The sequence below is a fragment of the Gavialis gangeticus genome, unplaced genomic scaffold (assembly GCF_001723915.1).
Source record: "Gavialis gangeticus isolate Ggan-Ray unplaced genomic scaffold, GavGan_comp1, whole genome shotgun sequence".
Taxonomy (NCBI): Eukaryota; Metazoa; Chordata; order Crocodylia; family Gavialidae; genus Gavialis; species Gavialis gangeticus.
In genome coordinates, this window is record NW_017728994.1 from 16,493,085 (window position 1) to 16,511,588 (window position 18,504).

The following is an 18,504-nucleotide window of genomic DNA, read 5'->3' on the forward strand; positions in this document are numbered from 1 at the left end:
CTCTCTCTTTTCTCTTTGCCTGTCCAGCTACTGCACAACACACATCAATTATTCATTGCTTGTCTCCCGGTTTCCAGGCAAAACCAATCACAGATGGAGTCTTGCTAATGGGCTCATGCCGTACTTGCCAACAGGCTATTTGTGCTCAAGCTACAACCCTCCAGAGACAATAAAGAGAATCAGGTTAAGCTTTAAAACTTCACACATACACGAACAGACCTGAAACAGTGATATACATGTAAGCATCCATATGACATTGCTTAGGAGTACATCTTCAGTGTACAGTATGTAAGAAGGCTGCTTTAAATCTTCTGAAAGGGTTTTAAGAAAATCAAACACTCAGAAAATCTCACCTCAGCTGCATGTTACTGATATTGATGGTTTTCTTTTCTGTCTCTAGTGATCCATCTCTTGTTCTCCCATTACACTCACTCACTCTCCTTCTCTCCCCCCCTCATACTCATACACACACACACACATGCAAACACAAGCAAGCACAACCACTTTGCCAGAAGGGGGGGGGGGGGGGGAGAGAGAGAGAGAGACAGAGAGAAGAGGGGGAAAAAAAAATCAGGCAGCTCACATTTCAAACTTACAAGGAGGGGTGGTGCTTAAAACACTAGGACAAAGCCTTTTTCTTTGGCATCCAGCCAAAATACTAAAATGAAAATCTGTGATCAATTAATTGAAAGCAACACTTGTTTGAGTATGGCTAACAAATCAATAAGGGCACTCAGGCTGAAAAGTCTTCAGATTTGGAAAATCTTACACACTGGTTTCCCCCCTCCCCTGCTCAGAATGCTGTTGACTAAATCCATCAAACTAGTCATGCTAATTAGCGGCCAGAGAAGCCTCTGCGTTTTCGGCAGAGCTGGTGGTATCTTATGTGAAGAGGAATCAGTCCGTTGGTGGGAGAGAAGGAGGAAGGGAATGGACAAGTTTTCTAACAGGATGAATGTCAAAACGTGCATCAGGGACATGATTTACCTTAATAATTTGTTGATATATGAGAGGGATATCAATGTCATTGAGTTGGCACTGATCTATGAACATGGGCTGGGTGTTTTTGGGTGGGGGGCAAGGAATGAAGGAGGGATTGTGTGATTTGAGCCTTTTTATTCATGATAATCCCAGATATTGCAATAGTGCTTAACATTTACATGTCGCCAGAGTACACAAAGCACCACCCAAGCACTAACTCCTGAGAAATGGGTATTATCCCTAATTTTCCAATGGGGAAACTGAGACACAAGGAAATTAAGAGTCGGTTTTACAAAGGAGGCTCAGGGAATTACTGGCAAGCCTTGCTCCCACAGGCTGCTTTGAAAGTCTCAGCCCAAATGACTTGCTCAAGACTACAGAGAAAAAGTCACTGGCAGGGACAGGATTGAAACTCAGCTCAGTCCCTCTCAAACTCCACCCATGGCTTATGCTTCTTACCAGCTACGGTAATTTCATGTGTTATTTAACACCTATTTTAATTTCAAATTCAACCCTAAGAATTTTCAATCTACTTGACCCTTCAAAATCCCTCTTTGCAGTGGAACATGTCTCAGTAAGTTCTTACGCTTAAAGGGTTTCTATAAAGTTTTGACATTATAAAAGGAAAAAAAACGTACAGGAAGCAAATGTGACATATTTTTCCTCCTCAGAGGGAGAACTGGCAGTTTAAGTTGTGGCCGACCAAGAATCAGCTTTTTCCTGACATAGCATCCTGTGGTAAATAGCCACTTCCTTCCCAGGCACAACCTTCACATATGGCCCTCCACTTCTTAAAGGGGCACGGGCCATTTTAGCACAGAGCTCCTTTGGCTATCTTGCTGCTGCTTCTAGTTTGTTGGTTTATTTTTTTTTTAAAGAGGACTTCATTAAAACATAAAACAAAAATACTTGCACATGCACCAACTTTCCTTTAAGTTAAAGAGGCTAAAAAGCCCTTGCATTTTCTTTCTAGTGCTTATAGTTACCACATTACATTTTCTAAACATCTTAGTTTAACTGTCTGTAACATGACAGATCAGGACAGCTGACTCTCAGAGGTACGAAAGGGTAGTTCCAGTCTAAAAAAAGGGCTCCATAAAAATGACATTATTAAGTCATGTCCAAGTTTATTTTCCCCTGTAATTCCAAATCAGACACATAAAAACATGTCTTCTTTCTTTTTTCATTTAACTAGCTTCCAATCCTATTCATGCAACTTGGAGTGAAGACACCTGATCAAGACAGCCCTACCAAGGTAAAGGGTACTGTAGGTCAAATTCAACCTTCTGTTATGGCTCTATGATCCCAAACTTGCACAAATGTAACAGAGAGAAGAATTTTAAAACAATATGGCTGTCATAACTATCATTAAGGACATCATTTGGTCCGCAGAACGTTACTGGTGATGATCAATCAATGGGAAAGAATCCAAAGAGATTCTCTGAGCTCAGAGTGAGTCTCCTGGGCTGATGGAGAAAGCTCAAAACAAAATATAATTTTACCTACAAGTGGATGAAATTTGCAATGGAGTTGGGGTGAAAAACTCAGAATCTCATGAAAGGTGGGGGTTTTTTCATTTTTCAGAGAAGAGCTGCTACATCTCTTTAAGGAGATGTAAATTACACTGATCAGCAGGCATGGCTGTTGATAACGAGCCTGACTTTTAGATGACAAAGTAGTTCAGGATGGGCAAAGCTATGAGGGATTTATGCTGATAATCCCAAACAAGGACCAACCTCCCTCCTGCTGAAATGTCACTGATTTCAGCCTCTGGAGTTATGCCTGAAGATAAATTTAACCCAAATATTAATTTTATTTTATTATTCAAATATATACATTTACATACAAACAGACACACGAAGAAAGTGCACACATTTGTGCTGCTTTTAAAGTTTCTTACATATGGTTCTTATCCTGGTATGGTGATGTTAAACATTTAGAAAAAAGACAGTTGCAAGATGACCTATGGCAGCCTTTTCACAATGTAAGCCACACTGAAATCAGGATTTCCCAAATGAAAATGAATTTTATTTGAATACCAATACATCTACACATTTTTCACTTTATTTATATGTAAAAACATGCACGTTTTGTTATAGCATATTTAAATTAAAAAAAAAAACATTTAAAGAGGATCACTGATCTTTTATACAATTCTATCTACTTCCCCGTGTAATAGTATAGGTTTCTCTTTAAGCTGCCTGTCTTTTCAACGGAAGTGGTTTAGAGTAGACAAATCACTTATCTAAAAATTATGTACTTACTTCTCCTTTGACAAATCTTCAGCAGGTTTCTAATCCCACCCTGCCACTTGAAATATCACTTTCTGTGATGACATTTGAGTCACAGTTGTCAGAAGCATCATGCACTGTGGTTAAATGGATTAAATCATACTTCAGAGCATGCTGTATTTTGGAGAAGGAGTGGTTTATCATTTGTAGAAATTAATCATAACAGTTTTTTTCTCCAGGGCAAATTCCCAATCATTTTTAAAGATTACTATGCTTAAGCCCCAATGACAGCAGTGTGTCAAATTACATCATAGGAAGGGTTGTCTCAAGCAGTGAGAACTATTAACAAGACTACTGAAGACATTCATTTTTGGGAGAACAGGGGTGCCCTTGCTGGGGAAACAGTTTTTAAAGAACAGGATAGGAGACCTAGCCCCATAGCTGTTCTGTTGCTGCATACATGGATTCAGCTCTTTAACAATACATCTTGTTTCTGTGAGTCCAAGTGTGTGGGCAGAATCTTTGAATGCTCTAAATACACTTTAAAACCCAAGAACATTTTTGCACATGTTGTGGGACATGGCACTGGGCACCTTAATTATCAAACTGGCTGATTAAAAGTGCCCACATGTCACATGTATCAGTGCTGCCGTGCACCCCTCCATTGAAAAAATGGTGGCAGGGCACCTTGAACAAAAGATCATCGAACATGTTTTATTTCAAAGTGCACCACCACCATTTTTTCAGTGCTGAGATGTGGTGACGCTGATGCACGTGATGTGGAAGGCTGTCAGAGCACATCATTTTCTGTGCTCTAAATGTGTGCGTGTTTGCAAAATGTGTTGGAGCTGGCTCCATGTATGTGTATAGGAGCCCCATGAGTCTAGACATACACACCACCTAAGACAGGTTTAAATTTTCTGGAATGTTTCAAAAGCACACCAGGAAGAGAGAGCACTATTTTGAGCCAGTCTGCCATGAGCCATTCAACATTATGTGGGGGGAGAGGGAGCACAGAGCATTCACACCCAGTATCTGGTCAGTCTTGCAGGCATCTGAACTGCAGCGCTCCTCACCCCTCCCCATTCCCATCAAACACCTGGAAAGCAATAAGCCACTCGAATGCAGCCAGGACACTGCTGTGCAAGCAACAGACCATAGTCCAAAGCCTCAGAGTACCTGCCCCGCTCCAGGCACTAGGTAGTGAGAACCCAGACTCATTTGGGGCAGGGAGTAGGAGTGGAGGGGTTTACAGGTGCTGCAGGAAGTGGGGGAAGACTGTGGTTCTTGGGGGCCTGGGCATTCTGGGGGGCCCCCAACATTTCCATGGCTTTTGAACCCATGTATTGGAAAGTCAATTCCAGCGCCCTACCAGAGCCCTGCACTCTGAAGTTTGCAGACTAATTTGGGGTAGAGGTGTGAGTGGAGTGGTTGCTAGGGGACGTGGGGATTTGACCCCTACTTGTGATGACCAGGCAACTGATGTTCTGGCACCTCCCCAAGATCTCTTCATCTTTTCAGCTACTCCACTGGAAAGGGGCTTGTCAATTTTAACTCCCTGCTAGAGTCCTGTGTTCCAGGTTTCACAGGCTAGTTTGGGGTAGGAATCGAGCCACAGCAATAAACATAAACAATGTTAAATACAAGACAAGTAATACTACTACTACTAAACACTTCCCAGCTCTCAGTAGAGGGAAAGTGAGAGTGCTGAAGAAGGGAAAGAAAAACAATCTCCAGTTCAAATGCTGCAGTGTGCAGTCCAGACCAGAAGTGATGCCCAATGGATCGGGACATGTCAATGCCTCAGTGTGATTTCATTATTAGGGACACTGCAAAGCATAACATGCAAAGGTAAAGCAGAAAAATATGTTTAGAAAAGCAGAGCTGAGGGGTGACTTATACATTCATGCCCTTTTTCTAAACAGCCATACCAATAACTATTCTCAATCCTAGAATATGATTGCTCAGTAATACAAAGTATGAGAACCAGTATGACAAACTACCCCTGGTGAAAAATGTGAAGAACTGAAGGTTATCTTAGGGCACAAGTGTGCAATCTCTATTCAATGGAATAATGGCTGAGTAAGGATGACAGGATTGGCTCCTTGGTATTTAATTTAAGGATTATTTGCCCAGTGCAAATACATTGCAGCATTGCTAAAATGGCTTTTAAAACCCTTAAAAGAATTACAATTACTTGTTAGAAATATACAAAATATACATAGATCATTGGCCTTGTAGATTTTTTTTAAACATCTCACAGTGGGCTGAGTCAGTAGAAGCTGTTATAAATCACAGGGCTGCATCCCTGCCAGACAGAAGTGATATACTTAAGAAAAAAGGAAGAATAAAGATCCTCTAAACCAGCAAGTATCTTTCATGCATAAACCACTTTTCCAGGATCAAACCAAGTCAAATCAGAGAGAGGTGCAAGAAGCAGCCCAGCATAATGAGCAATGAAGAAAGACTCTCTAAGGTAGATTACTCCTGCCTTTTGTTTAAGTCAAAGATTAGTACAGCATGGAGCCCACTATTACAAATGAAGTCCTTTTTCTTTCTGCTTCCTTTCCCTGCCTAACTTCTCCAAAACAAAGGCAGAAAAATGACGTACTCTAATATAACAACTCCCACCACAGGCTCCTCTTGTCACCACTGTTATCTGCCATAACTTGCATACACCCTGACCATATAAATGTTCTGAGGTATCCAAGAATTGTACTGGACAATACTGACAACACTATATTTTGGATACACACAATTGGACTGAATCTCTTAAAATTTCCTGAGCATGTTTCAGGCACTATTGGACGTTTGGGGCTGTGAACATCTCCGTGTACTTATACGACCCCTTTAGGAAAGAAAAGACCTCCAGCTCTACAGATGGACTCAGGATAGGCTGCAATTATGGAAGCCCGTGACCACTGTAATGAGGAAATGAACCCTCTCCCTGAACTCCTTACAATTGCCACAATCTCTTCTCTGACAGAGGAAATCTACCACACTGCACTTTATTTAGTGTCCGATGTTATAACCTTCTACTCTTTATTTCCTTCCTTCCTTTTTCATTACATATCTTTAGCATACACGGAAAAGGTCCATTCCATTTACAGTGAAATATGGAAAATACAGAATTTCAGTACAAAGCCAAATTCATTGTGTTCATACACTTATTTGTTCATTGCTTCACGTTCTAAGAGAACTTTAGGAGGGAAAAAGTAACCAAAAGAAGGAACGTGCCATAGAATACAAAGGATATATCACCCCCCCCACATCAACACAGTGTGGCAGATGAAAGAAATATCCTACAGAATCAGAAAATCATTATACAATGATGACAACAGTCTATCAGCATCTCCAGCAGTGCTTCTGCACTCCCACCAATAGAACTCAATGTACATCTTCTTTCTACAGTTATCTGTCAATCAGAAAATTATAAAATTAAATGCCAAATGTCCTAAGATCTGTGGAGCTCTTCTGTTCTTTTAATATTTTTTTTATTATTTATTTATTTGAAGTAGAAACTTTTGACACAGAAGTCCCAATATGAACAAAACTACCAGAAATAAATGAGTACCTCCTAATATTTATTTAATTCTAGTAAGCCCTATTTTTTAGATGGTTCTATACAAAATAGGTGGAAGCTGGGTTATCTATTTCAAAGACTCATCCTTTTCCTTTACTTTGGACATATGGAATCTACTTCATGCAAACCACTTCTGGTGAATAAGATGGGAAAAGAGATTCACGGGAGCCTTTTTTGTACTAAGTCCAATTTTGCTCCACTGTTGCGACATTCAGGACATTCCTAAAACCTGCTTCCATTCCTTGTGAAGTGTCTCTGTACTCCTTATTAAAGTAGATTTTATTAAAAAAATTTTGATGCAGAAGATGTGCCAAGTTCACCAATTTTTCCTTGTAAGTTTTAGTATGTCTAGAAAGCTAGTGGCCCCTTTGATACTGGAGGTAAAACTGATTGACTGATTCTGTTCAGCTCACATGCTACTCAGAGGGTAAAGGGCTTTGTTATCATATGTCACTGTTTGACAGAAAGACCCTTTTTTGCCTGCCTGGTTTAGGACTGCATGTCGACAGCCACTGAAAACTATCAACTTAACACATTCCCTTTATAACACCAGGATCTATGCATAGCCTAAGCCCTAACTGCACAAATTGGAGAAATGTAGGAGGTAGGGTTCCTGTGCTATTACTCAACATTTTTTAATTAGTCTTACTTTATACCACAAAGGGGTGAGGATTTCAAAAGCATTCAGAATTAGGTTTAATATAAGCCTTAAGGGGAGTTATACTTTGTACTCCACTTGGGGGACATATATTTTATTCCTAGTCTATTCTTATTTGCTGTTTGTTATTTACCTATAATCCCTAAGCTCCACTTGCCCATTTGTTTGGCTTTGTTGCTTGACAGGGAACCAAAGCCCCATCCTGTTACTAGCAAGCAGGGGGTTAATTACAGCTAAGTTTCCCTCTCTTCCTACAGAGGTGCTCAAGGATGGATTATAAGACAGGTCTGGAGATAGCAGGCTAATCTGATTTCAGAAAAAGGCACAGGACATTTCACAAGAGGAGCTGCTTGGGAGGCAGAAGATGAGCAGTCAGGAGTAAAGAAAACTTGATGCCCAGTCCAGGGCTGCAAGACCCTGTTGTAGGTGCTATTCTTTTCTTGGCATTATAAGACCAGCTTGTTTTTTTTTAGCCACTATCACAGTTGCTCACCAAGATCCTCAAAAGACAAAAGCCTCTGGAAAAGGGCAGAGAACCTCAGTGACCATATTGCTTTGAGAACTTCCACTGCCATATGGAGTCTTTTACCATGAATGACCACCCCATTCTCACATTCTAGGGCCTTAGGATTTCACAGGTTATGTTGTGAATGTGGCTTTATAATTTGCTGAAATGAGTGGCGCACAGCCTGCGGTCTTCTCCCTGAAGCCTAAGGCATACTAACCCTATGATATATTAGATCTCCTGCAGCTCAGGAAAAGGCAAAACTTCTTGAAAACCCTGAATCATCTACACGGGTACAAATAACTAAAATGTTGAAGGGAGCAGTATTAAGATGAAATAAGTAATCCCAACACTCTGAGTGGGATGAGTAGGATAGGAAAATATTGAAAAATCTTCAACATAGAGAGGACTCAATGCCAAAGCAATATCTGAATTGTAAGTGAATTGCAAGAGCATTAGGATTAAAGTGAAATGGGGAAGTGGAATGTTAACCAGTTTGTTTCCATTCTAAAATCCAGTTAATATATTCAGCTAACTATCTAAACAAACCTGTACACAACCCCCACTACACTTTTGACATCAATCTACTAGAAAGCCGCACAAAGTTACTTTTAGTAATACTGAGATAAAGTATGATTCAGTTGCAAAGAAGCCAAAAAAGGCAAAATTTTCTGGAGGCAGACCAAGTCTAGCTGTTAACATTTCTCCCCCCCCCCGATGTAGTCAGGCTGTAAGGGAATTTTACAATATCCATGTTTGACCATACACTAAGGAAGATTAGAACATTAGTAACAAATAAACAGAATTAGTAAGATTTTATGTTGTTTTGTAAGTCAATGCACATAGTAACTGCTACAGAAAGGAAAGAGATATGAAAAGAATGAAAAGATATGAATAGTTATGAAAAGATATGTTGTAGACTCACAGAAATACCAATATATTTGGTAGGCCCAGTAATGCCAACTCTCACAGAAAAATTGTAAGACTCATGATTTCCAAGTCAAATTAACCCTGACTAATAAACTCGGGATAGAACCTTCAAATCTTGGGATTTTTTCTTCTGGCACATGTAGAGAGTGCCCAGCTGGTGAGTCTGTAGAGGGGCAGGGATAGGGAGGGCAGATAGAGGTCTCCATGGTAAGAGAGGGAATGAGGCAGGGGCTAGGGTGAATGGGGCCCTGGGACCAGGGTGGGTCATGAGACAGAGCTGCCGGCAATTCGTCTAGAAGCGCAGGGCAGGCATGGCTCCCTGCCACTGTGCACACCCCCGGGGGAAGCATGGGGGCGCATGTGACCTCCAGATATGCACATGGGGCAGAAATGGCCTGCCCGCTGTGGGCTGGAGGTCTGTGCCCTGCACCTTTTGCCCTGTGGGCTGCATGATGCCAGTGTGCCTTCTGCCACCTGCTGGGCAACCAGCAGATGCATGACATGGTCATCACATGGCTTCTGGAGCAAACTCTGCCCTGGGAACCATGCACTGGCCATACCACATGTCCCCTGAAAGAGGCACACCAGCATTGTGTGGCTCCTGGGGCAAGAGCTGCAGGGCAAACAACCCCAGCCCACAGTGGGCAGCCCACCTGTGCCCTGCACACAAATCCTGGGGGCACATGTACCCCATGTCTCCCCTGGGGGTGTGCACAGTGGAAGAGAGCTGCTTCCTTCCCACCCCCCCACCTTTGGATGATTCACTCGTGGCTGTCACACAACCCACAACCTGACTCGTGTCTGCCCCTCACTCCTAAGCCACAACCCCCCCAAGCCCTGCTTCTGCCCCTCACTCCTGACCCACAGTACCCTGCATCCTGTCAGGGTGTGCAGGGACCCCAGCTCCACCAGGCTCCAAACCCCACACACATACCCACAGTCCCCCACACCTTCACAAATAACACACACACTTCAAAGATAGCATTTCGTGTTTTACATACCAAATCTCTTGATTTTTAAGAGTTTGTCTCATGATTTTTGACACGGGGGGGTTGGCAATACTGTAGGCCAGCACTGCAGCCACATAAAGCAGAGTTTCAGGGATAACAGATTTTACTGTATTACCTTCCATAGCAGGTAGTTCTGCAAAGATCGCAAACCCTCATAATAAGAAAGACCCCAGATTCATCTTGATTTTTAAAAGCTTATCAGATTCTGGGTTTGAATGTCCTAGGCCTGATTCTCATTTACAATGAATCCTTCTAACAGACAAGAACACTAACAGTAGGTGCATAAAACCCTCAGGCTGTGTACATGTGCAAGTGTTTGTGTGAGTTTTAATACTGGTGAGACACCTCTTAACACTGAAGATGCACCCCATTAGATTGTAGTGAATCTGGTTTAAGGAAAAAAAAAGATTCACTCCAACATTTGTTGCTGGGGTTAGGGGTAAGAGGGGTCTATAGTCATTTATGAGAACAAGATTAAAAACAACAATTAACACAGATGTCCACCTTTAGTAATTATTCATATACCTGTTTAGCTGATTATAAATCATAGCTCCAGGCTGTCTGCCTGCATTGCTACAACACAGACAGAAACCTTTGCTAAATTGACTCCACTGGCTACACGCATACTGCAAGGGCTGTTTTCAAGGACAGATGTACAATGTTATATGGGTAGAGAGACAAGCAAATTAGAGATGGGTGTTCTGTCATAAAAAGACTGAGGAACTTGCGTCAGCATTTCCCTACCCCAGATTTTTAACCCTTCACCTTCTGAGTCCTCTCTTTATTTAAGAAGCATTTTTTCTCACAGGTACAATATAACTCAGTTTGGCCTCCACAAAACCAATCTTTATTTAATTTTTGATCACTGAAGTTGTATTGAAAGATCAAAGTAAAATGCAAGCAAAAGTATGAGGAAGTTTTAGCCTCTGTTAAACTGTAGGTCATACTGGAATATCAGAGCTTGTGAATTAAGTTTAGAACAGCTAAGCAAGGAGCCACTGAATGGTGTTCTTACTACACACCATGAAAATACATCAAATAAAAGTAAAAAATGCGACAAAAACTTTGAATTTGTGTGCACTTATACACAAATGATGGCAAAACATGATTTCTGAGCTCTAATCTAAATCAGTAAAGTTTTATCAGTATAGCTATACTTGACACCTTCTAGTATACACACCTTCTGCTCATATAACTTGTATTGGTACCCAAAAGAAATAAAACAAAGTACAGACAACCCTCCGCTCCCCCTACAGTAACTCTATAAGTCAGGGCTTTATTTATTTGCTACAAATATGTCATAGAATTATCCTTTTAACTGAAATTATTATACTGGCAGAGCTTTCTGGTGCTTGCCAACTTGGAATGGCAGTGAAATCACTGGCAACCAAGATGCTTTGAAAGACTAGCAACAGAACAGCCTTTCAACTTCACATAATCATTGATGGCTACTCAGGGTCTAGAGTGAATCAAGTTTGTAATCTCCATCCATTTTCTAGTAGACAAGTCACATATCACATACATACACTTTTTCCTGTAGCTCACATTCTGACAGAACCTTAAGGGTTTATCTGTTTATGGAGGTGGCATGAGTTAATTTAAAATGAGGAAGCATAGCTTTGTGATTAAAACACTGGGCTGGCTGTGAACAAACCTGGGTTTTATTCTTATCTCTGCCACCAGACTGCCAAAGGACTTTGGGTAAGTCACTTCACCTACCTTTGCCTGTAAATAATAAGGACTGTGATACTTACCTTCCTGCTTTGTAAACCACTCTGAAATCTAGGGAGATGTATTCATACATCTGGAGTATCTGTGCTGAATGTGCCTGATCTTGCTTGATTTCAGGAGCCAAACCAGGCTTGGTTAGTACTTCAGTGGGAGACCACATGGGGATCTTAGGTGGCTTGGGTGCAATTCAAAGCACTGTGTCAAGCACTTCACTAATATTGTGACAGCAGTAATGAGTGGAAAGATTTAATTTGGCCCCGTCATCATTAATGAGCTGAAGGATGGGAAAAATCCTTTCTCCATGGGTTTGTGTGTGTGTGTGTGTGTGTGTGTGTGTGTGTGTGTGTGTGTGTGTGTGTGTGCGCGCGCACGCGCGTGTGTGTGTATAGGATTTCTGAACTGAATTATATTGATCTTGTTTGTATATGTTTAAAAGTATAAGTAGACAATGTACACAAACCAAATGCGAGTCAAAATATGTCTATACACCAAGTTGCATCTGTTTAACCAAACTGGCAAAAACATATGTGCTTAATTATGCCAGTGTAACTCTACAGACAGACAAGACCTGTGTTTAGGCAAAGGACAGAAATGGCATTGAAACTATACCACCTCTGCACCACTAGAATAAATCCCTGTAGTTTAAGACGGCAGAGAAGACTGGGGAAACTCACACTGCAACTGCTTGTTTTAGTTCTTCTTGGAATAAATACACTATTAGGAAGGTGTTGCAGATCTTCACTAAAGCAACATTATTTCCTGGAAATAGAACTTAATCCAAAACAGGTTAAAATTCTCAAAGTAATAATAGAGAGTTAGAATAGTATGTTTCCAGTAAATAAAATTAATGAATCATTGATGTACTATGTCACAATAGCAATTTTTTTTCTAAATACACCTAATTTTGTGATAAGCTAGGTAAATTTTCCTCTTTATTTTCTAATCTGATATTTTAACCGGATGAAGCAAAGCCAGATGAGTTTCTTAATGGGTACAATCAGGTTACAACTAGATGAAATTGAAAAATCAATCATTAGGCTATTAAAGAAAGAAAACTTCTCAATGCTGAGGCTGATACAGTTCTGGAATAAGATCCAAAGGAAAGTGGTAAAAGCTCAATTGCTTGAGGTATTTAAAACTATATTTGGATATTACTGAGAAATCTCCTGTAAGGAACAATCCTACACAGGGAGATTGATAAAATGATCCAGAAAATCTTTTACAGCTCTAATTGAATGAATTTATAGTTTCAGAGAAATGAAGAAGCTCATTAGGAGTTTTTCTTCAGCAAAAAATACGTTTTTAAATATCTGACGATAATGAAATAAATACTAAAGTTCATAGTTCCTGATTTTAGACATTTTCATCCATCTGTTAAATAATTTATGCTTTGCAAGAACATGTGTCAATAGCACAGCTATGAAAATGCACATTACACTATAACCTGGAAACAATCCATCAGTGTTTAAAGGATAATTTTATGTTTCTCTTGAAGTAATACATGGAGGATTGCACAAAAGGGCTAACCCTTTAATGATTTACAGACACCATAATACTGCTGTCCATAATAAAGCCACTATTTTCAATCGGTTTGAACAAGTCAAGAGCTCTTGCACTTTGCCTGTGACTGATGTAAGTACCTGTGTTATTTTTAGCTGACGCTTATCATACTGCCCTCTTGTTCAGTATATATAATATGATGTCTTAACACTGCAACTCTCCTCCAGATGAAACATTCTGAGAAAGAACCAGTGAAAGATCTTGGGAGAGGTGGTTGGATCTTGATGCATTTTAAATAGGCCTTCAAAGCTGGAGAAAGATATTCCTAGCAAAAACAACTCTCCTAAACTGCTAGTATAACTTTTTTGCCCTGTCTTCAAATTTGGTTATAAGTGAACATTACAGCACTATGTACTTTAAATGGGCTAGATCAAAATGCTACCATGTGCCTTCAGTTTTATTCACTTGGAATTTTGTTTCTTAAAGTACTTATAAATTATTCTGTCAGGAATCCCATTTCTGGTCATAAAAACCGAAGTCAAAGATACAGTGAAACCATTGTCTTGAGAGAGTCCAATTTGGCCAAGGTTTTCAAAAGTGAATAATGATTCTCAATTTCAGAAAGCTTAATGGGACCCTATTTAAAAAAAAAAAAAAAAGTGTTGAGCATCTGTCCATGCAAAGGCAAGCATGCATCTAAGTTAACCCATCAGTTCTGACAATCTTTGCAAAAGTATATTTTGCAATTTACCCAAAAACTTTAAATAACTTTTAAAACTCATTAAAAAACATTAATGAAATGGCATATAATTCCAGCAGCATTTGCATGGAAGCAATAACTAGGTACAAAATTATTTGCTTAAAGGAAGAGTGAAAGATAAAATTTCCCTCTTTTCAGTATTGTGCAGAGAGGGAAGAGATGGGTATAAGGAACTAACATGCAAATTATGCTAACTCATTTGAGTTACTAATCTCTCAAGAACCATGAACTTTCAGAAGGAAAGCTGAAAAGGTTCTTTACTCCCTTTTTAGCAGTAGGGATATTAGCATTATCAAGGCTGCTCTTCTTTCTTAATGCCCCTTAAGATAGTCCATTCTGCAAGAAAACCCATCTCAGACCTGAAGAATGCTTAGCATTTGAAAGCATGTCTAATGTTATCCCAACTATACAATTAGTCCAATAAAAGATATTACACCAAAACATCTTTGTTTCTCCATTAACAGTAAGAGCACTTTGAAATTTGAAATCAAAGGCAAAAGAACAAAAAAAAAGCACTCTTCTTGGCTCCTTGGATATGGAGACATGCTTCTTGGAGACATTACAGATGAAGAGCTGGGAAGAGCCACCTTGTTTCCTCATTTATCATTTCTTCTGGGGAGGTTCCTGCCATTTAGTCAGTCCTAACTAGTAATTTTTCTGCCCCATATCTCATGCTCACAAAGGTATCCCCTTTTTCCATTTTGTTTATTTGCCACTACTTGTCAGCTGCCTCTGCTGACACAGGTTGCATAGTGCTAACAAGGCTTATAGTGCAGCTCCCAGAGCAATGAAACATGTTAGCACTATGCAGCATCTCCTGGGAGCAACTCTACTGGACTGAAGTTGGATGATTGTCCTCCTGGAACCACTAAATTTGATCCAGGAGAAACAGCGTGAATGTTTGTACAATTGTGGTTTCTACCAGGACAATAGTGATTCTCCCAGTAGAAACATAATGTATGTACATGTAAAATTTAGCTACTCAAGTCCAGGGTCACTGCAGTCCTCATTTTCCACATCAGGAAAGGTTTCTTCTTGGTCTCACTAGGAAGGCAGACAGCGTTTGGGGACTTCTTCCTCAAGTCTAGAAACAGTTCTAGTGACAAAGGATTTGAAAGGAGCTGAGGATATCCCTTGGTCATTGTTTTACATAAGTCCATCACAAATTCAGAAGTCCTGCAGACCAGCTAAGCTACATGTTCCTCTCTCATCCTTTAGTGGGGAGGAGGAGACTACCAATTTGTTTTCTTTTTTTAAACTTATTTTGCCCATATGATTTCTAAGAGCAAGAGCAAAAAAAAAAAAAAAAATCAATTGAAAGAAAAATTAAATCCCCCTAGAGTTAGGCAGCAGTTAGCTAAAACAAGAAGACATGGACAAATAGTTTCAATAGTGTGGAATTAGAAGTACAAAACCCATCCATACAGTTGGTACCTATACAGGAAAAGGTAATGCCCAAATCTAGGGGGGGGTGGGGGGGAGGGTTTAGAAATTGCAAGCCTCAGGAGGGAGAAACCAAACAAAGTGAAGAAATTCAGGTGTGATTTAATTATCATTACTCATCATTTATGCTATGGTAGTGCCAAGAGGAGATTATAACTCCATTATCAGAGGCACTGGATCAAACACTTAAATGTCAAAAGGAATATGCCTATTACTAATTTTTTTGTCCCTAAAATATATATATATTTATATGTATATAAATGCACTAGGAAAGTCTATTTGAAATGCAACAATTATTAATGGACATCCAGTAACTTAAAAAGCAAGCAACTTCCCTTATAAAATTCCAGAGAAGGTCTGCAGTTAATAACCTTAGAAAGGTTAAACTTTGAAAGACATTTTATATGATTTCTATAAGGCTGTGTGAAACAGCACCATTTTGTTTCGACTTCTGTTTTACTGTTTCAAAGGGACAGTGTTTTGCCTCATTTCATTTTGTTTTGAAGCACTGTTCTGTTCTGTTTCATCAAAACCGTTTTGACGTTTCGCCCATAGGCTATAATGGGGAATCATGAAAATGCCTATAACTCTGTCATTTCTTGCCTGATTCAGATAAAAATTGCAGGGATGGTAGCCCCTTCTGAGAGCATGAAGCCTACCGTGCTTCAAGGAGATAGGTGCAGGTGTTTCTGGGAAACTGCACCTAAGGTGCTGACAAGCAAAACTCATGCGACTTGCCAGCAACGGCAGCCTCCTGTCATCCCGTGTGCAGATCTGGGGGCCTGCGCCCCTGGGATGAGTTCGGCAGCACTGAGAGGGCAGGTTGAGCTCTGTGGGGCTGGCAGAGCCACTTGGAGTGCAGCCCAGGCTCTCCCCGCTTCCTGCTACCAGGCTGCACTCTGAGCGGTTCTGCCAGTTTCATGCAGCTTAGCCCAGTGGTGGGAGAGCCAGTGGCAGAGCCGCTCAGAGAGCAGCCCTGGCCAGTGGCTCTCCCATGCCTCCCACCACTGGGCTGAGCTATTTGGGGCTGGTGGAGCCGCTTGGAGTACAGCCCAGTGGCAGGAGGCAGGGGAGAGCGAGGGCTGCGCTCCGAGTGGCTCCACCAGCCCCATGGAGCTCAGCCCGGTGGTGGAAGGTGGAGCACAGCCCTGGCTCTCCCCCGCCTTCCACCACTGGACTGCACTCCGACCGGCTCTGCCAGCCCCATGGAGCTCACCCTGGTGGTAGGAGGGCCAGTGGCAGAGCCATTCAGAGTGCAGCCCTGGCCAGTGGCTCTCTCCCACCTCCTGCCACCATGCTCAGCTGCATGGGGCTGGCAGAGCCACTCAGAGTGTAGCTTGGTGGCAGCAGGTGGGGGAGAGCCTAGGTTGCACTCTGAGTGGCTCCCCCAGCTCCATGGAGCTCAGCCTGGTGGTGGGAGGTACAGCACAGCCCTGACTCTCCCCCACCTCCTGCCACTGGGCTGCTTTGAAACTCGAAATGTTTCAAAACTTTCAAAATGTTTCGAGTGCCCTCATTTCATTCTAAAGCTGTTTCAAAGCCTTTTGTTTTGTTTTGATTTCACTGTTTCAGACTCAAAATGCGTCAAAACAGTTTTGAAACAAACACTTGCTGAAATTTTGCACAGCCCTATAAACTATTTATGTTTTATTATAGGCAAGTAGAAAGTGAAGTATTGACTGAGGTACTGGAGCACTTCAATAAAACCCTCTCAGTTACATCAGGTCACTTCAGTAATGTTTAAGGAGTAATATGTTTTCACAGTAGTTATTTTCTAGTGAGAACAATTCAAAAGGTAAGAAAGAATGTGGACAGGCATTGCTTCCATGGTTTACTGTAGATATCAGTAAGGGTGATGATGATGTCAGCCACTGCAATCCTCACTGGTGGATATAATCTAACAAATTATAAATCTTGAAGAAAATCTATAATCTTTTCGATTCATCCCCACAATGCTAAGCAGTAGCAAGTAGATCCCTTTGAATGATGAAACAAGCATCAGGCCTCCACTCTGCAAGAACACTATTCACTGGTCAGACATGGCTGGACAAGCAACTGCTGATGTGAGGCATGATCCCTTTTACACGGAATTCACGGGGGTGATACTGAATCCTCCAGAGTGACCTGGCACATTTTTCAGCCTCCTTTTTAAAGCAATAAAATCATGAGGGGGGGCATTTTTTCCCTTAAACTTTGTCTTACAATAGAACCTTACCAAATTCCAGTTTACAAAAAAGAAACTCAATACAGTATGTTTATTAGCTTAATAAGATGTACAGAGTCAGGAAACAGAGGGGAAAGTAAAAAAAACCAAAAACATAGTTCACCTTATTGCCATTTGAGCTCTGCTTGAGAGGAGTTGAAAACATTAACTTAATCGATTACACTAGCTCATAAGAGCAAATTCACCATTCATTTGTAATCCTGCTGTACACTTGGGGGAATAAACGCACCAGAAGTCTGTTGACATGTCTGATGTGTAGCAAGTTGGGAGGTCACCTTGCTCTGAGAGACGCTTAGAGTTGGGCACAAATCTGTAGCCCTAAGTCCCTGTGGGAAGACTGGCTGCCTAATAGTCTGTTTCATAAGTAGCTATATATTCCTGTTTGTCAGTGCTGCTGCTGACAACATCCCTTATAAGTAAGATGGCACCTTTCCTTTACAGAGAAAATCAAAAACTCCCTTTTCCCTTTGTGTCATTGCAAACTTTATTCTAAGCTAGGTCTCTTGAATCTGCAAGCCTAATGCCAGGGTAACTCAATGAGGTGGCTGTTTAAATCTTTTTTCCATGTCTCATCATCAGAAAGGAACTTACAGAGTGAATTCAGATCTCTCATATTCAGTCAATATTGTGATACACTATGGGGGCCTTCAACACAAGACAGCATAGGCATTTAGCACAGTCAACCTGACATCTGAAGGCAAGCTAAAACGATGGTTTAAATATGTAGCATGATACACTTGGGAGGGGGAAGTTAGATGGATAAATAAACTGATTTAAGTCTCTGTTATCATAGAAATTACAGATAAAGCCAACCCATTTGCTGGGAGTCAATACAGGATTACGTCTTGCGTTTCGTGGAGCCTGTAAGGCATCAATTTCTGCAGAGTTGAGCCTTTTGAAAAGACTTCAATCAGTTCAAAGAAAATTTTTCTAATATGAAAACACTCG

At 40.9% G+C, this 18,504-nt stretch overlaps 1 protein-coding gene across 13 annotated transcripts in view; it reads right to left on the bottom strand.

Moving 5' to 3' along the window:
* The window catches only part of ZMIZ1 (zinc finger MIZ-type containing 1), a 607,902-nt gene that overhangs the window by 139,962 nt on the left and 449,436 nt on the right, over positions 1 to 18,504 (bottom strand). For 2 of the 13 annotated variants that reach the window (XM_019502354.1, XM_019502353.1), the window contains exon 1: positions 354 to 498. The exons of the other annotated variants lie outside the window; for them this stretch is intronic. The gene's annotated coding sequence lies outside the window, so the exon portion shown is untranslated. Of the gene's footprint in view, positions 1 to 353; positions 499 to 18,504 lie in introns of those variants that run through there. 13 annotated transcript variants of the gene reach the window in all.